Genomic DNA, 19265 nt, shown 5'->3' on the forward strand with positions numbered 1-19265 from the left:
TAGTCTTCAAAGGGATCCGAAATATCTGTTTTCAGATTCCACAGAAATAGGGCTAGCAAAGAGATCCTCGAAATACACATGGAACTCTGTGAGATGAATTAACAGAACACTAAGCAGTTTCTCAGAAAGCTTCTTTCCAGATTTCATCTGACGATATTTCCTTTTTTACCATAGCCCTCTATGGGCTTCCAAATATCACTTTGCCAATTCCACAAGAACTGTCTTAGCGAAAGGCTTCTTGAGGGGAAAGCTGTAACTCTGTGAGATGATTTCACAGAACACAAAGAAGTTTCTCAGAAAGCTTCTTTCTCTTTGTTATCGGAGGATATTTCCTTTGGCCCTATAGTCCTCAAAGGGATCCGAAATATCTGTTCTAAGATTCCACAGAAATAGGGCTAGCAAAGAGATCCTCGAAATACACATGTAACTCTGTGAGATGAATCCACAGAACACTAAGCAGTTTCTCAGAAAGCTTCTTTCCAGATTTCATCTGAGGATATTTCCTTTTTCACCATAGCCCTCTATCGGCTTCCAAATATCACTTTGCCAATTCCACAAGAACTGTCTTAGCGAAAGGCTTCTTGAGGGAAATGCTGTAACTCTGTGAGATGATTTCACAGAACACAAAGAAGTTTCTCAGAAAGCTTCTTTCTCTTTGTTATCCGAGGATATTTACTTTGGCCCTATAGTCTTCAAAGGGATCCGAAATATCTGTTTTCAGATTCCACAGAAATAGGACTAGCAAAGAGATCCTCGAAATACACATGTAACTCTGTGGGATGAATTAACAGAACACTAAGCAGTTTCGCAGAAAGCTTCTTTCCAGATTTCATCTGACGATATTTCCTTTTTCACCATAGCCCTCTATGGGCTTCCAAATATCACTTTGCCAATTCCACAAGAACTGTCTTAGCGAAAGGCTTCTTCAGGGGAAAGCTGTAACTCTGTGAGATGATTTCACAGAACACAAAGAAGTTTCTCAGAAAGCTTCTTTCTCTTTGTTATCGGAGGATATTTCCTTTGGCCCTATAGTCTTCAAAGGGATCCGAAATATTTGTTCTCAGATTCCACAGAAATAGGGCTAGTAAAGAGATCCTCGAAATACACATGTAACTCTGTGAGATGAATTCACAGAACACTAAGCAGTTTCTCAGAAAGCTTCTTTCCAGATTTCATCTGAGGATATTTCCTTTTTCACCATAGCCCTCTATCGGCTTCCAAATATCACTTTGCCAATTCCACAAGAACTGTCTTAGCGAAAGGCTTCTTGAGGGGAAAGCTGTAACTCTGTGAGATGATTTCACAGAACACAAAGAAGTTTCTCAGAAAGCTTCTTTCTCTTTGTTATCCGAGGATATTTCCTTTGGCCCTATAGTCTTCAAAGGGATCCGTAATATCTGTTCTCAGATTCCACAGAAATAGGGCTAGCAAAGACATCTTCAAAATACACATGTAACTCTGTGAGATGAATTAACAGAACACTAAGCAGTTTCTCAGAAAGCTTCTTTCCAGATTTCATCTGACGATATTTCCTTTTTCACCATAGCCCTCTATGGGCTTCCAAATATCCCTTTGCCAATTCCACAAGAACTGTCTTAGCGAAAGGCTTCTTGAGGGGAAAGCTGTAACTCTGTGAGATGATTTCACAGAACACAAAGAAGTTTCTCAGAAAGCTTCTTTCTCTTTGTTATCGGAGGATTTTTCCTTTGGCCCTATAGTCTTCAAAGGGATCCGAAATATCTTTTCTCAGTTTCCACAGAAATAGGGCTAGCAAAGAGATCCTCGAAATACACATGTAACTCTGTGAGATGAATTAACAGAACACTAAGCAGTTTCGCAGAAAGCTTCTTTCCAGATTTCATCTGACGATATTTCCTATTTCACCATAGCCCTCTATGGGCTTCCAAATATCACTTTGCCAATTCCACAAGAACTGTCTTAGCGAAAGGCTTCTTCAGGGGAAAGCTGTAACTCTGTGAGATGATTTCACAGAACACAAAGAAGTTTCTCAGAAAGCTTCTTTCTCTTTGTTATCGGAGGATATTTCCTTTGGCCCTATAGTCTTCAAAGGGATCCGAAATATTTGTTCTCAGATTCCACAGAAATAGGGCTAGCAAAGAGATCCTCGAAATACACATGTAACTCTGTGAGATGAATTCACAGAACACTAAGCAGTTTCTCAGAAAGCTTCTTTCCAGATTTCATCTGAGGATATTTCCTTTTTCACCATAGCCCTCTATCGGCTTCCAAATATCACTTTGCCAATTCCACAAGAACTGTCTTAGCGAAAGGCTTCTTGAGGGGAAAGCTGTAACTCTGTGAGATGATTTCACAGAACACAAAGAAGTTTCTCAGAAAGCTTCTTTCTCTTTGTTATCCGAGGATATTTCCTTTGGCCCTATAGTCTTCAAAGGGATCCGTAATATCTGTTCTCAGATTCCACAGAAATAGGGCTAGCAAAGACATCTTCAAAATACACATGTAACTCTGTGAGATGAATTAACAGAACACTAAGCAGTTTCTCAGAAAGCTTCTTTCCAGATTTCATCTGACGATATTTCCTTTTTCACCATAGCCCTCTATGGGCTTCCAAATATCACTTTGCCAATTCCACAAGAACTGTCTTAGCGAAAGGCTTCTTCAGGGGAAAGCTGTAACTCTGTGAGATGATTTCACAGAACACAAAGAAGTTTCTCAGAAAGCTTCTTTCTCTTTGTTATCGGAGGATTTTTCCTTTGGCCATATAGACTTCAAAGGGATCCGAAATATCTGTTCTCAGTTTCCACAGAAATAGGGCTAGCAAAGAGATCCTCGAAATACACATGTAACTCTGTGAGATGAATTAACAGAACACTAAGCAGTTTCTCAGAAAGCTTCTTTCCAGATTTCATCTGACGATATTTCCTATTTCACCATAGCCCTCTATGGGCTTCCAAATATCACTTTGCCAATTCCACAAGAACTGTCTTAGCGAAAGGCTTCTTGAGGGGAAAGCTGTAACTCTGTGAGATGATTTCACAGAACACAAAGAAGTTTCTCAGAAAGCTTCTTTCTCTTTGTTATCGGAGGATATTTCCTTTGGCCCTATAGTTTTCAAAGGGATCCGAAATATCTGTTTTCAGATTCCACAGAAATAGGGCTAGCAAAGAGATCCTCGAAATACACATGGAACTCTGTGAGATGAATTAACAGAACACTAAGCAGTTTCTCAGAAAGCTTCTTTCCAGATTTCATCTGACGATATTTCCTTTTTCACCATAGCCCTCTATGGGCTTCCAAATATCACTTTGCCTATTCCACAAGAACTGTCTTAGCGAAAGGCTTCTTGAGGGGAAGCTGTAACTCTGTGAGATGATTTCACAGAACACAAAGAAGTTTCTCAGAAAGCTTCTTTCTCTTTGTTATCCGAGGATTTTTCCTTTGGCCCTATAGTCTTCAAAGGGATCCGAAATATCTGTTTTCAGATTCCACAGAAATAGGACTAGCAAAGAGATCCTCGAAATACACATGTAACTCTGTGGGATGAATTAACAGAACACTAAGCAGTTTCGCAGAAAGCTTCTTTCCAGATTTCATCTGACGATATTTCCTTTTTCACCATAGCCCTCTATGGGCTTCCAAATATCACTTTGCCAATTCCACAAGAACTGTCTTAACGAAAGGCTTCTTCAGGGGAAAGCTGTAACTCTGTGAGATGATTTCACAGAACACAAAGAAGTTTCTCAGAAAGCTTCTTTCTCTTTGTTATCGGAGGATTTTTCCTTTGGCCCTATAGTCTTCAAAGGGATCCGAAATATCTTTTCTCAGTTTCCACAGAAATAGGGCTAGCAAAGAGATCCTCGAAATACACATGTAACTCTGTGAGATGAATTAACAGAACACTAAGCAGTTTCTCAGAAAGCTTCTTTCCAGATTTCATCTGACGATATTTCCTTTTTCACCATAGCCCTCTATGGGCTTCCAAATATCACTTTGCCAATTCCACAAGAACTGTCTTAGCGAAAGGCTTCTTCAGGGGAGAGCTGTAACTCTGTGAGATGATTTCACAGAAAACAAAGAAGCTTCTCAGAAAGCTTCTTTCTCTTTGTTATCCGAGGATATTTCCTTTGGCCCTATAGTCTTCAAAGGGATCCGAAATATCTGTTCTCAGATTCCACAGAAATAGGGCTAGCAAAGAGATCCTCGAAATACACATGTAACTCTGTGAGATGAATTAACAGAACACTAAGCAGTTTCTCAGAAAGCTTCTTTCCAGATTTCATCTGACGATATTTCCTTTTTCACCATAGCCCTCTATGGGCTTCCAAATATCACTTTGCCAATTCCACAAGAACTGTCTTAGCGAAAGGCTTCTTGAGGGGAAAGCTGTAACTCTGTGAGATGATTTCACAGAACACAAAGAAGTTTCTCAGAAAGCTTCTTTCTCTTTGTTATCGGAGGATTTTTCCTTTGGCCCTATAGTCTTCAAAGGGATCCGAAATATCTTTTCTCAGTTTCCACAGAAATAGGGCTAGCAAAGAGATCCTCGAAATACACATGTAACTCTGGGAGATGAATTCACAGAACACTAAGCAGTTTCTCAGAAAGCTTCTTTCCAGATTTCATCTGAGGATATTTCCTTTTTCACCATAGCCCTCTGTGGGCTTCCAAATATCACTTTGCCAATTCCACAAGAACTGTCTTAGCGAAAGCCTTCTTCAGGGGAAAGCTGTAACTCTGTGAGATGATTTCACAGAACACAAAGAAGTTTCTCAGAAAGCTTCTTTCTCTTTGTTATCGGAGGATATTTCCTTTGGCCCTATAGTCTTCAAAGGGATCCGAAATATCTGTTATCAGATTCCACAGAAATAGGGCTAGCAAAGAGATTCTCGAAATACACATGGAACTCTGTGAGATGAATTCACAGAACACTAAGTAGTTTCTCAGAAAGCTTCTTTCCAGATTTCATCTGACGATATTTCCTTTTTCACCATAGCCCTCTATGGGCTTCCAAATATCACTTTGCCTATTCCACAAGAACTGTCTTAGCGAAAGGCTTCTTGAGGGGAAAGCTGTAACTCTGTGAGATTATTTCACAGAACACAAAGAAGTTTCTCAGAAAGCTTCTTTCTCTTTGTTATCCGAGGATATTTCCTTTGGCACTATAGTCTTCAAAGGGATCCGAAATATCTGTTCTCAGATTCCACAGAAATAGAGCTAGCAAAGAGATCCTCGAAATACACATGTAACTCTGTGAGATGAATTAACAAAACCCTAAGAAGTTTCGCAGAAAGCTTCTTTCCAGATTTCATCTGACGATATTTCCTTTTTCACCATAGCCCTCTATGGGCTTCCAAATATCACTTTGCCAATTCCACAAGAACTGTCTTAGCGAAAGGCTTCTTGAGGGGAAAGCTGTAACTCTGTGAGATGATTTCACAGAATACAAAGAAGTTTCTCAGAAAGATTCTTTCTCTTTGTTATCGGAGGATTTTTCCTTTGGCCCTATAGTCTTCAAAGGGATCCGAAATATCTGTTCTCAGATTCCACAGAAATAGGGCTAGCAAAGAGATCCTCGAAATACACATGTAACTCTGTGAGATGAATTAACAGAACACTAAGCAGTTTCTCAGAAAGCTTCTTTCCAGATTTCATCTGAGGATATTTCCTTTTTCACCATAGCCCTCTATGGGCTTCCAAATATCACTTTGCCAATTCCACAAGAACTGTCTTAGCGAAAGGCTTCTTGAGGGGAAAGCTGTAACTCTGTGAGATGATTTCACAGAACACAAAGAAGTTTCTCAGAAAGCTTCTTTCTCTTTGTTATCCGAGGATATTTCCTTTGGCCCTATAGTCTTCAAAGGGATCCGAAATATCTGTTCTCAGATTCCACAGAAATAGGGCTAGCAAAGAGATCCTCGAAATACACATGTAACTCTGTGAGATGAATTAACAGAACACTAAGCAGTTTCTCAGAAAGCTTCTTTCCAGATTTCATCTGACGATATTTCCTTTTTCACCATAGCCCTCTATGGGCTTCCAAATATCACTTTGCCAATTCCAAAAAAACTGTCTTAGCGAAAGGCTTCTTGAGGGGAAAGCTGTAACTCTGTGAGATGATTTCACAGAACACAAAGAAGTTTCTCAGAAAGCTTCTTTCTCTTTGTTATCGGAGGATTTTTCCTTTGGCCCTATAGTCTTCAAAGGGATCCGAAATATCTTTTCTCAGTTTCCACAGAAATAGGGCTAGCAAAGGGATCCTCGAAATACACATGGAACTCTGTGAGATGAATTCACAGAACACTAAGCAGTTTCTCAGAAAGCTTCTTTCCAGATTTCATCTGAGGATATTTCCTATTTCACCATAGCCCTCTATGGGCTTCCAAATATCACTTTGCCAATTCCACAAGAACTGTCTTAGCGAAAGGCTTCTTGAGGGAAAAGCTGTAACTCTGTGAGATGATTTCACAGAACACAAAGAAGTTTCTCAGAAAGCTTCTTTCTCTTTGTTATCCGAGGATATTTACTTTGGCCCTATAGTCTTCAAAGGGATCCGAAATATCTGTTTTCAGATTCCACAGAAATAGGACTAGCAAAGAGATCCTCGAAATACACATGTAACTCTGTGGGATGAAATAACAGAACACTAAGCAGTTTCGCAGAAAGCTTCTTTCCAGATTTCATCTGACAATATTTCCTTTTTCACCATAGCCCTCTATGGGCTTCCAAATATCACTTTGCCAATTCCACAAGAACTGTCTTAGCGAAAGGCTTCCTCAGGGGAAAGCTGTAACTCTGTGAGATGATTTCACAGAACACAAAGAAGTTTCTCAGAAAGCTTCTTTCTCTTTGTTATCGGAGGATATTTCCTTTGGCCCTATAGTCTTCAAAGGGATCCGAAATATCTGTTCTCAGATTCCACAGAAATAGGGCTAGCAAAGGGATCCTCGAAATACACATGTAACTCTGTGAGATGAATTCACAGAACACTAAGCAGTTTCTCAGAAAGTTTCTTTCCAGATTTCATCTGAGGATATTTCCTTTTTCACCATAGCCCTCTATCGGCTTCCAAATATCACTTTGCCAATTCCACAAGAACTGTCTTAGCGAAAGGCTTCTTGAGGGGAAAGCTGTAACTCTGTGAGATGATTTCACAGAACACAAAGAAGTTTCTCAGAAAGCTTCTTTCTCTTTGTTATCCGATGATATTTCCTTTGGCCCTATAGTCTTCAAAGGGATCCGTAATATCTGTTCTCAGATTCCACAGAAATAGGGCTAGCAAAGACATCTTCGAAATACACATGTAACTCTGTGAGATGAATTAACAGAACACTAAGCAGTTTCTCAGAAAGCTTCTTTCCAGATTTCATCTGACGATATTTCCTTTTTCACCATAGCCCTCTATGGGCTTCCAAATATCACTTTGCCAATTCCACAAGAACTGTCTTAGCGAAAGGCTTCTTGAGGGGAAAGCTGTAACTCTGTGAGATGATTTCACAGAACACAAAGAAGTTTCTCAGAAAGCTTCTTTCTCTTTGTTATCGGAGGATTTTTCCTTTGGCCCTATAGTCTTCAAAGGGATCCGAAATATCTTTTCTCAGTTTCCACAGAAATAGGGCTAGCAAAGAGATCCTCGAAATACACATGTAACTCTGTGAGATGAATTCACAGAACACTAAGCAGTTTCTCAGAAAGCTTCTTTCCAGATTTCATCTGACGATATTTCCTATTTCACCATAGCCCTCTATGGGCTTCCAAATATCACTTTGCCAATTCCACAAGAACTGTCTTAGCGAAAGGCTTCTTCAGGGGAAAGCTGTAACTCTGTGAGATGATTTCACAGAACACAAAGAAGTTTCTCAGAAAGCTTCTTTCTCTTTGTTATCCGAGGATATTTCCTTTGGCCCTATAGTCTTCAAAGGGATCCGAAATATCTGTTCTCAGATTCCACAGAAATAGGGCTAGCAAAGAGATCCTCGAAATACACATGTAACTCTGTGAGATGAATTAACAGAACACTAAGCAGTTTCTCAGAAAGCTTCTTTCCAGATTTCATCTGACGATATTTCCTTTTTCACCATAGCCCTCTATGGGCTTCCAAATATCACTTTGCCAATTCCAAAAAAACTGTCTTAGCGAAAGGCTTCTTGAGGGGAAAGCTGTAACTCTGTGAGATGATTTCACAGAACACAAAGAAGTTTCTCAGAAAGCTTCTTTCTCTTTGTTATCGGAGGATTTTTCCTTTGGCCCTATAGTCTTCAAAGGGATCCGAAATATCTTTTCTCAGTTTCCACAGAAATAGGGCTAGCAAAGGGATCCTCGAAATACACATGGAACTCTGTGAGATGAATTCACAGAACACTAAGCAGTTTCTCAGAAAGCTTCTTTCCAGATTTCATCTGAGGATATTTCCTATTTCACCATAGCCCTCTATGGGCTTCCAAATATCACTTTGCCAATTCCACAAGAACTGTCTTAGCGAAAGGCTTCTTGAGGGAAAAGCTGTAACTCTGTGAGATGATTTCACAGAACACAAAGAAGTTTCTCAGAAAGCTTCTTTCTCTTTGTTATCCGAGGATATTTACTTTGGCCCTATAGTCTTCAAAGGGATCCGAAATATCTGTTTTCAGATTCCACAGAAATAGGACTAGCAAAGAGATCCTCGAAATACACATGTAACTCTGTGGGATGAAATAACAGAACACTAAGCAGTTTCGCAGAAAGCTTCTTTCCAGATTTCATCTGACGATATTTCCTTTTTCACCATAGCCCTCTATGGGCTTCCAAATATCACTTTGCCAATTCCACAAGAACTGTCTTAGCGAAAGGCTTCTTCAGGGGAAAGCTGTAACTCTGTGAGATGATTTCACAGAACACAAAGAAGTTTCTCAGAAAGCTTCTTTCTCTTTGTTATCGGAGGATATTTCCTTTGGCCCTATAGTCTTCAAAGGGATCCGAAATATCTGTTCTCAGATTCCACAGAAATAGGGCTAGCAAAGGGATCCTCGAAATACACATGTAACTCTGTGAGATGAATTCACAGAACACTAAGCAGTTTCTCAGAAAGTTTCTTTCCAGATTTCATCTGAGGATATTTCCTTTTTCACCATAGCCCTCTATCGGCTTCCAAATATCACTTTGCCAATTCCACAAGAACTGTCTTAGCGAAAGGCTTCTTGAGGGGAAAGCTGTAACTCTGTGAGATGATTTCACAGAACACAAAGAAGTTTCTCAGAAAGCTTCTTTCTCTTTGTTATCCGATGATATTTCCTTTGGCCCTATAGTCTTCAAAGGGATCCGTAATATCTGTTCTCAGATTCCACAGAAAAAGGGCTAGCAAAGACATCTTCGAAATACACATGTAACTCTGTGAGATGAATTAACAGAACACTAAGCAGTTTCTCAGAAAGCTTCTTTCCAGATTTCATCTGACGATATTTCCTTTTTCACCATAGCCCTCTATGGGCTTCCAAATATCACTTTGCCAATTCCACAAGAACTGTCTTAGCGAAAGGCTTCTTCAGGGGAAAGCTGTAACTCTGTGAGATGATTTCACAGAACACAAAGAAGTTTCTCAGAAAGCTTCTTTCTCTTTGTTATCGGAGTATTTTTCCTTTGGCCCTATAGTCTTCAAAGGGATCCGAAATATCTTTTCTCAGTTTCCACAGAAATAGGGCTAGCAAAGAGATCCTCGAAATACACATGTAACTCTGTGAGATGAATTAACAGAACACTAAGCCGTTTCTCAGAAAGCTTCTTTCCAGATTTCATCTGACGATATTTCCTATTTCACCATAGCCCTCTATGGGCTTCCAAATATCACTTGCCAATTCCACAAGAACTGTCTTAGCGAAAGGCTTCTTGAGGGGAAAGCTGTAACTCTGTGAGATGATTTCACAGAACACAAAGAAGTTTCTCAGAAAGCTTCTTTCTCTTTGTTATTGGAGGATATTTCCTTTGGCCCTATAGTTTTCAAAGGGATCCGAAATATCTGTTTTCAGATTCCACAGAAATAGGGCTAGCAAAGAGATCCTCGAAATACACATGGAACTCTGTGAGATGAATTAACAGAACACTAAGCAGTTTCTCAGAAAGCTTCTTTCCAGATTTCATCTGACGATATTTCCTTTTTCACCATAGCCCTCTATGGGCTTCCAAATATCACTTTGCCTATTCCACAAGAACTGTCTTAGCGAAAGGCTTCTTGAGGGGAAAGCTGTAACTCTGTGAGATGATTTCACAGAACACAAAGAAGTTTCTCAGAAAGCTTCTTTCTCTTTGTTATCCGAGGATATTTCCTTTGGCCCTATAGTCTTCAAAGGGATCCGAAATATCTGTTCTCAGATTCCACAGAAATAGGGCTAGCAAAGACATCCTCGAAATACACATGTAACTCTGTGAGATGAATTAACAGAACACTAAGCAGTTTCTCAGAAATCTTCTTTCCAGATTTCATCTGACGATATTTCCTTTTTCACCATAGCCCTCTATGGGCTTCCAAATATCACTTTGCCATTTCCACAAGAACTGTCTTAGCGAAAGGCTTCTTGAGGGGAAAGCTGTAACTCTGTGAGATGATTTCACAGAACACAAAGAAGTTTCTCAGAAAGCTTCTTTCTCTTTGTTATCGGAGGATATTTCCTTTGGCCCTATAGTCTTCAAAGGGATCCGAAATATCTGTTTTCAGATTCCACAGAAATAGGACTAGCAAAGAGATCCTCGAAATACACATGTAACTCTGTGAGATGAATTCACAGTACACTAAGCAGTTTCGCAGAAAGCTTCTTTCCAGATTTCATCTGATGATATTTCCTATTTCACCATAGCCCTCTATGGGCTTCCAAATATCACTTTGCCAATTCCACAAGAACTGTCTTAGCGAAAGGCTTCTTGAGGGAAAAGCTGTAACTCTGTGAGATGATTTCACAGAACACAAAGAAGTTTCTCAGAAATCTTCTTTCTCTTTGTTATCCGAGGATATTTCCTTTGGCCCTATAGTCTTCAAAGGGATCCGAAATATCTGTTCTCAGATTCCACAGAAATAGGGCTAGCAAAGAGATCCTCGAAATACACATGTAACTCTGTGAGATGAATTAACAGAACACTAAGCAGTTTCTCAGAAAGCTTCTTTCCAGATTTCATCTGACGATATTTCCTTTTTCACCATAGCCCTCTAGGGGCTTCCAAATATCACTTTGCCAATTCCACAAGAACTGTCTTAGCGAAAGGCTTCTTGAGGGGAAAGCTATAACTCTGTGAGATGATTTCACAGAACACAAAGAAGTTTCTCAGAAAGCTTCTTTCTCTTTGTTATCGGAGGATTTTTCCTTTGGCCCTATAGTCTTCAAAGGGATCCGAAATATCTTTTCTCAGTTTCCACAGAAATAGGGCAAGCAAAGAGATCCTCGAAATACAGATGTAACTCTGTGAGATGAATTCACAGAACACTAAGCAGTTTCTCAGAAAGCTTCTTTCCAGATTTCATCTGTCGATATTTCCTATTTCACCATAGCCCTCTATAGGCTTCCAAATATCACTTTGCCAATTCCACAAGAACTGTCTTAGCGAAAGGCTTCTTGACGGGAAAGCTGTAACTCTGTGAGATGATTTCACAGAACACAAAGAAGTTTCTCAGAAAGCTTCTTTCTCTTTGTTATCGGAGTATATTTCCTTTGGCCCTATAGTCTTCAAAGGGATCCGAAATATCTGTTTTCAGATTCCACAGAAATAGGGCTAGCAAAGAGATCCTCGAAATACACATGTAACTCTGTGAGATGAATTAACAGAACACTAAGCAGTTTCTCAGAAAGCTTCTTTCCAGATTTCATCTGACGATATTTCCTTTTTCACCATAGCCCTCTATGGGCTTCCAAATATCACTTTGCCAATTCCACAAGAACTTTCTTAGCGAAAGGCTTCTTGAGGGGAAAGCTGTAACTCTGTGAGATGATTTCACAGAACACAAAGAAGTTTCTCAGAAAGCTTCTTTCTCTTTGCTATCGGAGGATATTTCCTTTGGCCCTATAGTCTTCAAAGGGATCCGAAATATCTGTTCTAAGATTCCACAGAAATAGGGCTAGCAAAGAGATCCTCGAAATACACATGTAACTCTGTGAGATGAATTCACAGAACACTAAGCAGTTTCTCAGAAAGCTTCTTTCCAGATTTCATCTGAGGATATTTCCTTTTTCACCATAGCCCTCTATCGGCTTCCAAATATCACTTTGCCAATTCCACAAGAACTGTCTTAGCGAAAGGCTTCTTGAGGGAAAAGCTGTAACTCTGTGAGATGATTTCACAGAACACAAAGAAGTTTCTCAGAAAGCTTCTTTCTCTTTGTTATCCGAGGATATTTCCTTTGGCCCTATAGTCTTCAAAGGGATCCGAAATATCTGTTCTCAGATTCCACAGAAATAGAGCTAGCAAAGAGATCCTCGAAATACACATGTAACTCTGTGAGATGAATTAACGAAACCCTAAGAAGTTTCGCAGAAAGCTTCTTTCCAGATTTCATCTGACGATATTTCCTTTTTCACCATAGCCCTCTATGGGCTTCCAAATATCACTTTGCCAATTCCACAAGAACTGTCTTAGCGAAAGGCTTCTTGAGGGGAAAGCTGTAACTCTGTGAGATGATTTCACAGAATACAAAGAAGTTTCTCAGAAAGCTTCTTTCTCTTTGTTATCGGAGGATTTTTCCTTTGGCCCTATAGTCTTCAAAGGGATCCGAAATATCTTTTCTCAGTTTCCACAGAAATAGGGCTAGCAAAGAGATCCTCGAAATACACATGTAACTCTGTGAGATGAATTCACAGAACACTAAGCAGTTTCTCAGAAAGCTTCTTTCCAGATTTCATCTGAGGATATTTCCTTTTTCACCATAGCCCTCTGTGGGCTTCCAAATATCACTTTGCCAATTCCACAAGAACTGTCTTAGCGAAAGCTTTCTTCAGGGGAAAGCTGTAACTCTGTGAGATGATTTCACAGAACACAAAGAAGTTTCTCAGAAAGCTTCTTTCTCTTTGTTATCGGAGGATATTTCCTTTGGCCCTATAGTCTTCAAAGGGATCCGAAATATCTGTTCTCAGATTCCACAGAAATAGGGCTAGCAAAGAGATTCTCGAAATACACATGGAACTCTGTGAGATGAATTCACAGAACACTAAGCAGTTTCTCAGAAAGCTTCTTTCCAGATTTCATCTGACGATATTTCCTTTTTCACCATAGCCCTCTATGGGCTTCCAAATATCACTTTGCCTATTCCACAAGAACTGTCTTAGCGAAAGGCTTCTTGAGGGGAAAGCTGTAACTCTGTGAGATGATTTCACAGAACACAAAGAAGTTTCTCAGAAAGCTTCTTTCTCTTTGTTATCCGAGGATATTTCCTTTGGCCCTATAGTCTTCAAAGGGATCCGAAATATCTGTTCTCAGATTCCACAGAAATAGAGCTAGCAAAGAGATCCTCGAAATACACATGTAACTCTGTGAGATGAATTAACGAAACCCTAAGAAGTTTCGCAGAAAGCTTCTTTCCAGATTTCATCTGACGATATTTCCTTTTTCACCATAGCCCTCTATGGGCTTCCAAATATCACTTTGCCAATTCCACAAGAACTGTCTTAGCAAAAGGCTTCTTGAGGGGAAAGCTGTAACTCTGTGAGATGATTTCACAGAATACAAAGAAGTTTCTCAGAAAGCTTCTTTCTCTTTGTTATCGGAGGATTTTTCCTTTGGCCCTATAGTCTTCAAAGGGATCCGAAATATATTTTCTCAGTTTCCACAGAAATAGGGCTAGCAAAGAGATCCTCGAAATACACATGTAACTCTGTGAGATGAATTCACAGAACACTAAGCAGTTTCTCAGAAAGCTTCTTTCCAGATTTCATCTGAGGATATTTCCTTTTTCACCATAGCCCTCTATGGGCTTCCAAATATCACTTTGCCAATTCCACAAGAACTGTCTTAGCGAAAGGCTTCTTGAGGGGAAAGCTGTAACTCTGTGAGATGATTTCACAGAACACAAAGAAGTTTCTCAGAAAGCTTCTTTCTCTTTGTTATCCGAGGATATTTCCTTTGGCCCTATAATCTTCAAAGGGATCCGAAATATCTGTTCTCAGATTCCACAGAAATAGGGCTAGCAAAGAGATCCTCGAAATACACATGTAACTCTGTGAGATGAATTAACAGAACACTAAGCAGTTTCTCAGAAAGCTTCTTTCCAGATTTCATCTGACGATATTTCCTTTTTCACCATAGCCCTCTATGGGCTTCCAAATATCACTTTGCCAATTCCACAAAAACTGTCTTAGCGAAAGGCTTCTTGAGGGGAAAGCTGTAACTCTGTGAGATGATTTCACAGAACACAAAGAAGTTTCTCAGAAAGCTTCTTTCTCTTTGTTATCAGAGGATTTTTCCTTTGGCCCTATAGTCTTCAAAGGGATCCGAAATATCTTTTCTCAGTTTCCACAGAAATAGGGCTAGCAAAGAGATCCTCGAAATACACATGGAACTCTGTGAGATGAATTCACAGAACACTAAGCAGTTTCTCAGAAAGCTTCTTTCCAGATTTCATCTGACGATATTTCCTATTTCACCATAGCCCTCTATGGGCTTCGAAATATCACTTTGCCAATTCCACAAGAACTGTCTTAGCGAAAGGCTTCTTCAGGGGAAAGCTGTAACTCTGTGAGATGATTTCACAGAACACAAAGAAGTTTCTCAGAAAGCTTCTTTTTCTTTGTTATCGGAGGATATTTCCTTTGGCCCTATAGTCTTCAAAGGGATCCGAAATATCTGTTCTCAGATTCCACAGAAATAGGGCTAGCAAAGAGATCCTCGAAATACACATGTAACTCTGTGAGATGAATTCACAGAACACTAAGCAGTTTCTCAGAAAGCTTCTTTCCAGATTTCATCTGAGGATATTTCCTTTTTCACCATAGCCCTCTATGGGCTTCCAAATATCACTTTGCCAATTCCACAAGAACTGTCTTAGCGAAAGGCTTCTTGAGGGGAAAGCTGTAACTCTGTGAGATGATTTCACAGAACACAAAGAAGTTTCTCAGAAAGCTTCTTTCTCTTTGTTATCCGAGGATATTTCCTTTGGCCCTATAATCTTCAAAGGGATCCGAAATATCTGTTCTCAGATTCCACAGAAATAGGGCTAGCAAAGAGATCCTCGAAATACACATGTAACTCTGTGAGATGAATTAACAGAACACTAAGCAGTTTCTCAGAAAGCTTCTTTCCAGATTTCATCTGACGATATTTCCTTTTTCACCATAGCCCTCTATGGGCTTCCAAATATCACTTTGCCAATTCCACAAAAACTGTCTTAGCGAAAGGCTTCTTGAGGGGAAAGCTGTAACTCTGTGAGATGATTTCACAGAACACAAAGAAGTTTCTCAGAAAGCTTCTTTCTCTTTGTTATCCGAGGATATTTCCTTTGGCCCTATAGTCTTCAAAGGGATCCGTAATATCTGTTCTCAGATTCCACAGAAATAGGGCTAGCAAAGACATCTTCGAAATACACATGTAACTCTGTGAGATGAATTAACAGAACACTAAGCAGTTTCTCAGAAAGCTTCTTTCCAGATTTCATCTGACGATATTTCCTTTTTCACCATAGCCCTCTATGGGCTTCCAAATATCACTTTGCCAATTCCACAAGAACTGTCTTAGCGAAAGGCTTCTTCAGGGGAAAGCTGTAACTCTGTGAGATGATTTCACAGAACACAAAGAAGTTTCTCAGAAAGCTTCTTTCTCTTTGTTATCGGAGGATTTTTCCTTTGGCCCTATAGTCTTCAAAGGGATCCGAAATATCTTTTCTCAGTTTCCACAGAAATAGGGCTAGCAAAGAGATCCTCGAAATACACATGTAACTCTGTGAGATGAATTAACAGAACACTAAGCAGTTTCTCAGAAAGCTTCTTTCCAGATTTCATCTGACGATATTTCCTATTTCACCATAGCCCTCTATGGGCTTCCAAATATCACTTTGCCAATTCCACAAGAACTGTCTTAGCGAACGGCTTCTTGAGGGGAAAGCTGTAACTCTGTGAGATGATTTCACAGAACACAAAGAAGTTTCTCAGAAAGCTTCTTTCTCTTTGTTATCGGAGGATATTTCCTTTGGCCCTATAGTTTTCAAAGGGATCCGAAATATCTGTTTTCAGATTCCACAGAAATAGGGCTAGCAAAGAGATCCTCGAAATACACATGTAACTCTGTGAGATGAATTCACAGAACACTAAGCAGTTTCTCAGAAAGCTTCTTTCCAGATTTCATTTGAGGATATTTCCTTTTTCACCATAGCCCTCTGTGGGCTTCCAAATATCACTTTGCCAATTCCACAAGAACTGTCTTAGCGAAAGCTTTCTTCAGGGGAAAGCTGTAACTCTTTGAGATGATTTCACAGAACACAAAGAAGTTTCTCAGAAAGCTTCTTTCTCTTTGTTATCGGAGGATATTTCCTTTGGCCCTATAGTCTTCAAAGGGATCCGAAATATCTGTTCTCAGATTCCACAGAAATAGGGCTAGCAAAGAGATTCTCGAAATACACATGGAACTCTGTGAGATGAATTCACAGAACACTAAGCAGTTTCTCAGAAAGCTTCTTTCCAGATTTCATCTGAGGATATTTCCTTTTTCACCATAGCCCTCTATGGGCTTCCAAATATCACTTTGCCTATTCCACAAGAACTGTCTTAGCGAAAGGCTTCTTGAGGGGAAAGCTGTAACTCTGTGAGATGATTTCACAGAACACAAAGAAGTTTCTCAGAAAGCTTCTTTCTCTTTGTTATCCGAGGATATTTCCTTTGGCCCTATAGTCTTCAAAGGGATCCGAAATATCTGTTCTCAGATTCCACAGAAATAGAGCTAGCAAAGAGATCCTCGAAATACACATGTAACTCTGTGAGATGAATTAACGAAACCCTAAGAAGTTTCGCAGAAAGCTTCTTTCCAGATTTCATCTGACGATATTTCCTTTTTCACCATAGCCCTCTATGGGCTTCCAAATATCACTTTGCCAATTCCACAAGAACTGTCTTAGCGAAAGGCTTCTTGAGGGGAAAGCTGTAACTCTGTGAGATGATTTCACAGAATACAAAGAAGTTTCTCAGAAAGCTTCTTTCTCTTTGTTATCGGAGGATTTTTCCTTTGGCCCTATAGTCTTCAAAGGGATCCGAAATATCTTTTCTCAGTTTCCACAGAAATAGGGCTAGCAAAGAGATCCTCGAAATACACATGTAACTCTGTGAGATGAATTCACAGAACACTAAGCAGTTTCTCAGAAAGCTTCTTTCCAGATTTCATCTGAGGATATTTCCTTTTTCACCATAGCCCTCTGTGGGCTTCCAAATATCACTTTGCCAATTCCACAAGAACTGTCTTAGCGAAAGCTTTCTTCAGGGGAAAGCTGTAACTCTGTGAGATGATTTCACAGAACACAAAGAAGTTTCTCAGAAAGCTTCTTTCTCTTTGTTATCGGAGGATATTTCCTTTGGCCCTATAGTCTTCAAAGGGATCCGAAATATCTGTTCTCAGATTCCACAGAAATAGGGCTAGCAAAGAGATTCTCGAAATACACATGGAACTCTGTGAGATGAATTCACAGAACACTAAGCAGTTTCTCAGAAAGCTTCTTTCCAGATTTCATCTGACGATATTTCCTTTTTCACCATAGCCCTCTATGGGCTTCCAAATATCACCTTGCCTATTCCACAAGAACTGTCTTAGCGAAAGGCTTCTTGAGGGGAAAGCTGTAACTCTGTGAGATGATTTCACAGAACACAAAGAAGTTTCTCAGAAAGCTTCTTTCTCTTTGTTATCCGAGGATATTTCCTTTGGCCCTATAGTCTTCAAAGGGATCCGAAATATCTGTTCTCAGATTCCACAGAAATAGAGCTAGCAAAGAGATCCTCGAAATACACATGTAACTCTGTGAGATGAATTAACGAAACCCTAAGAAGTTTCGCAGAAAGCTTCTTTCCAGATTTCATCTGACGATATTTCCTTTTTCACCATAGCCCTCTATGGGCTTCCAAATATCACTTTGCCAATTCCACAAGAACTGTCTTAGCAAAAGGCTTCTTGAGGGGAAAGCTGTAACTCTGTGAGATGATTTCACAGAATACAAAGAAGTTTCTCAGAAAGCTTCTTTCTCTTTGTTATCGGAGGATTTTTCCTTTGGCCCTATAGTCTTCAAAGGGATCCGAAATATATTTTCTCAGTTTCCACAGAAATAGGGCTAGCAAAGAGATCCTCGAAATACACATGTAACTCTGTGAGATGAATTCACAGAACACTAAGCAGTTTCTCAGAAAGCTTCTTTCCAGATTTCATCTGAGGATATTTCCTTTTTCACCATAGCCCTCTATGGGCTTCCAAATATCACTTTGCCAATTCCACAAGAACTGTCTTAGCGAAAGGCTTCTTGAGGGGAAAGCTGTAACTCTGTGAGATGATTTCACAGAACACAAAGAAGTTTCTCAGAAAGCTTCTTTCTCTTTGTTATCCGAGGATATTTCCTTTGGCCCTATAATCTTCAAAGGGATCCGAAATATCTGTTCTCAGATTCCACAGAAATAGGGCTAGCAAAGAGATCCTCGAAATACACATGTAACTCTGTGAGATGAATTAACAGAACACTAAGCAGTTTCTCAGAAAGCTTCTTTCCAGATTTCATCTGACGATATTTCCTTTTTCACCATAGCCCTCTATGGGCTTCCAAATATCACTTTGCCAATTCCACAAAAACTGTCTTAGCGAAAGGCTTCTTGAGGGGAAAGCTGTAACTCTGTGAGATGATTTCACAGAACACAAAGAAGTTTCTCAGAAAGCTTCTTTCTCTTTGTTATCAGAGGATTTTTCCTTTGGCCCTATAGTCTTCAAAGGGATCCGAAATATCTTTTCTCAGTTTCCACAGAAATAGGGCTAGCAAAGAGATCCTCGAAATACACATGGAACTCTGTGAGATGAATTCACAGAACACTAAGCAGTTTCTCAGAAAGCTTCTTTCCAGATTTCATCTGACGATATTTCCTATTTCACCATAGCCCTCTATGGGCTTCGAAATATCACTTTGCCAATTCCACAAGAACTGTCTTAGCGAAAGGCTTCTTCAGGGGAAAGCTGTAACTCTGTGAGATGATTTCACAGAACACAAAGAAGTTTCTCAGAAAGCTTCTTTTTCTTTGTTATCGGAGGATATTTCCTTTGGCCCTATAGTCTTCAAAGGGATCCGAAATATCTGTTCTCAGATTCCACAGAAATAGGGCTAGCAA

This window comes from Macaca nemestrina, chromosome 11, assembly GCF_043159975.1.
Source record: "Macaca nemestrina isolate mMacNem1 chromosome 11, mMacNem.hap1, whole genome shotgun sequence".
NCBI lineage: Eukaryota > Metazoa > Chordata > Mammalia > Primates > Cercopithecidae > Macaca > Macaca nemestrina.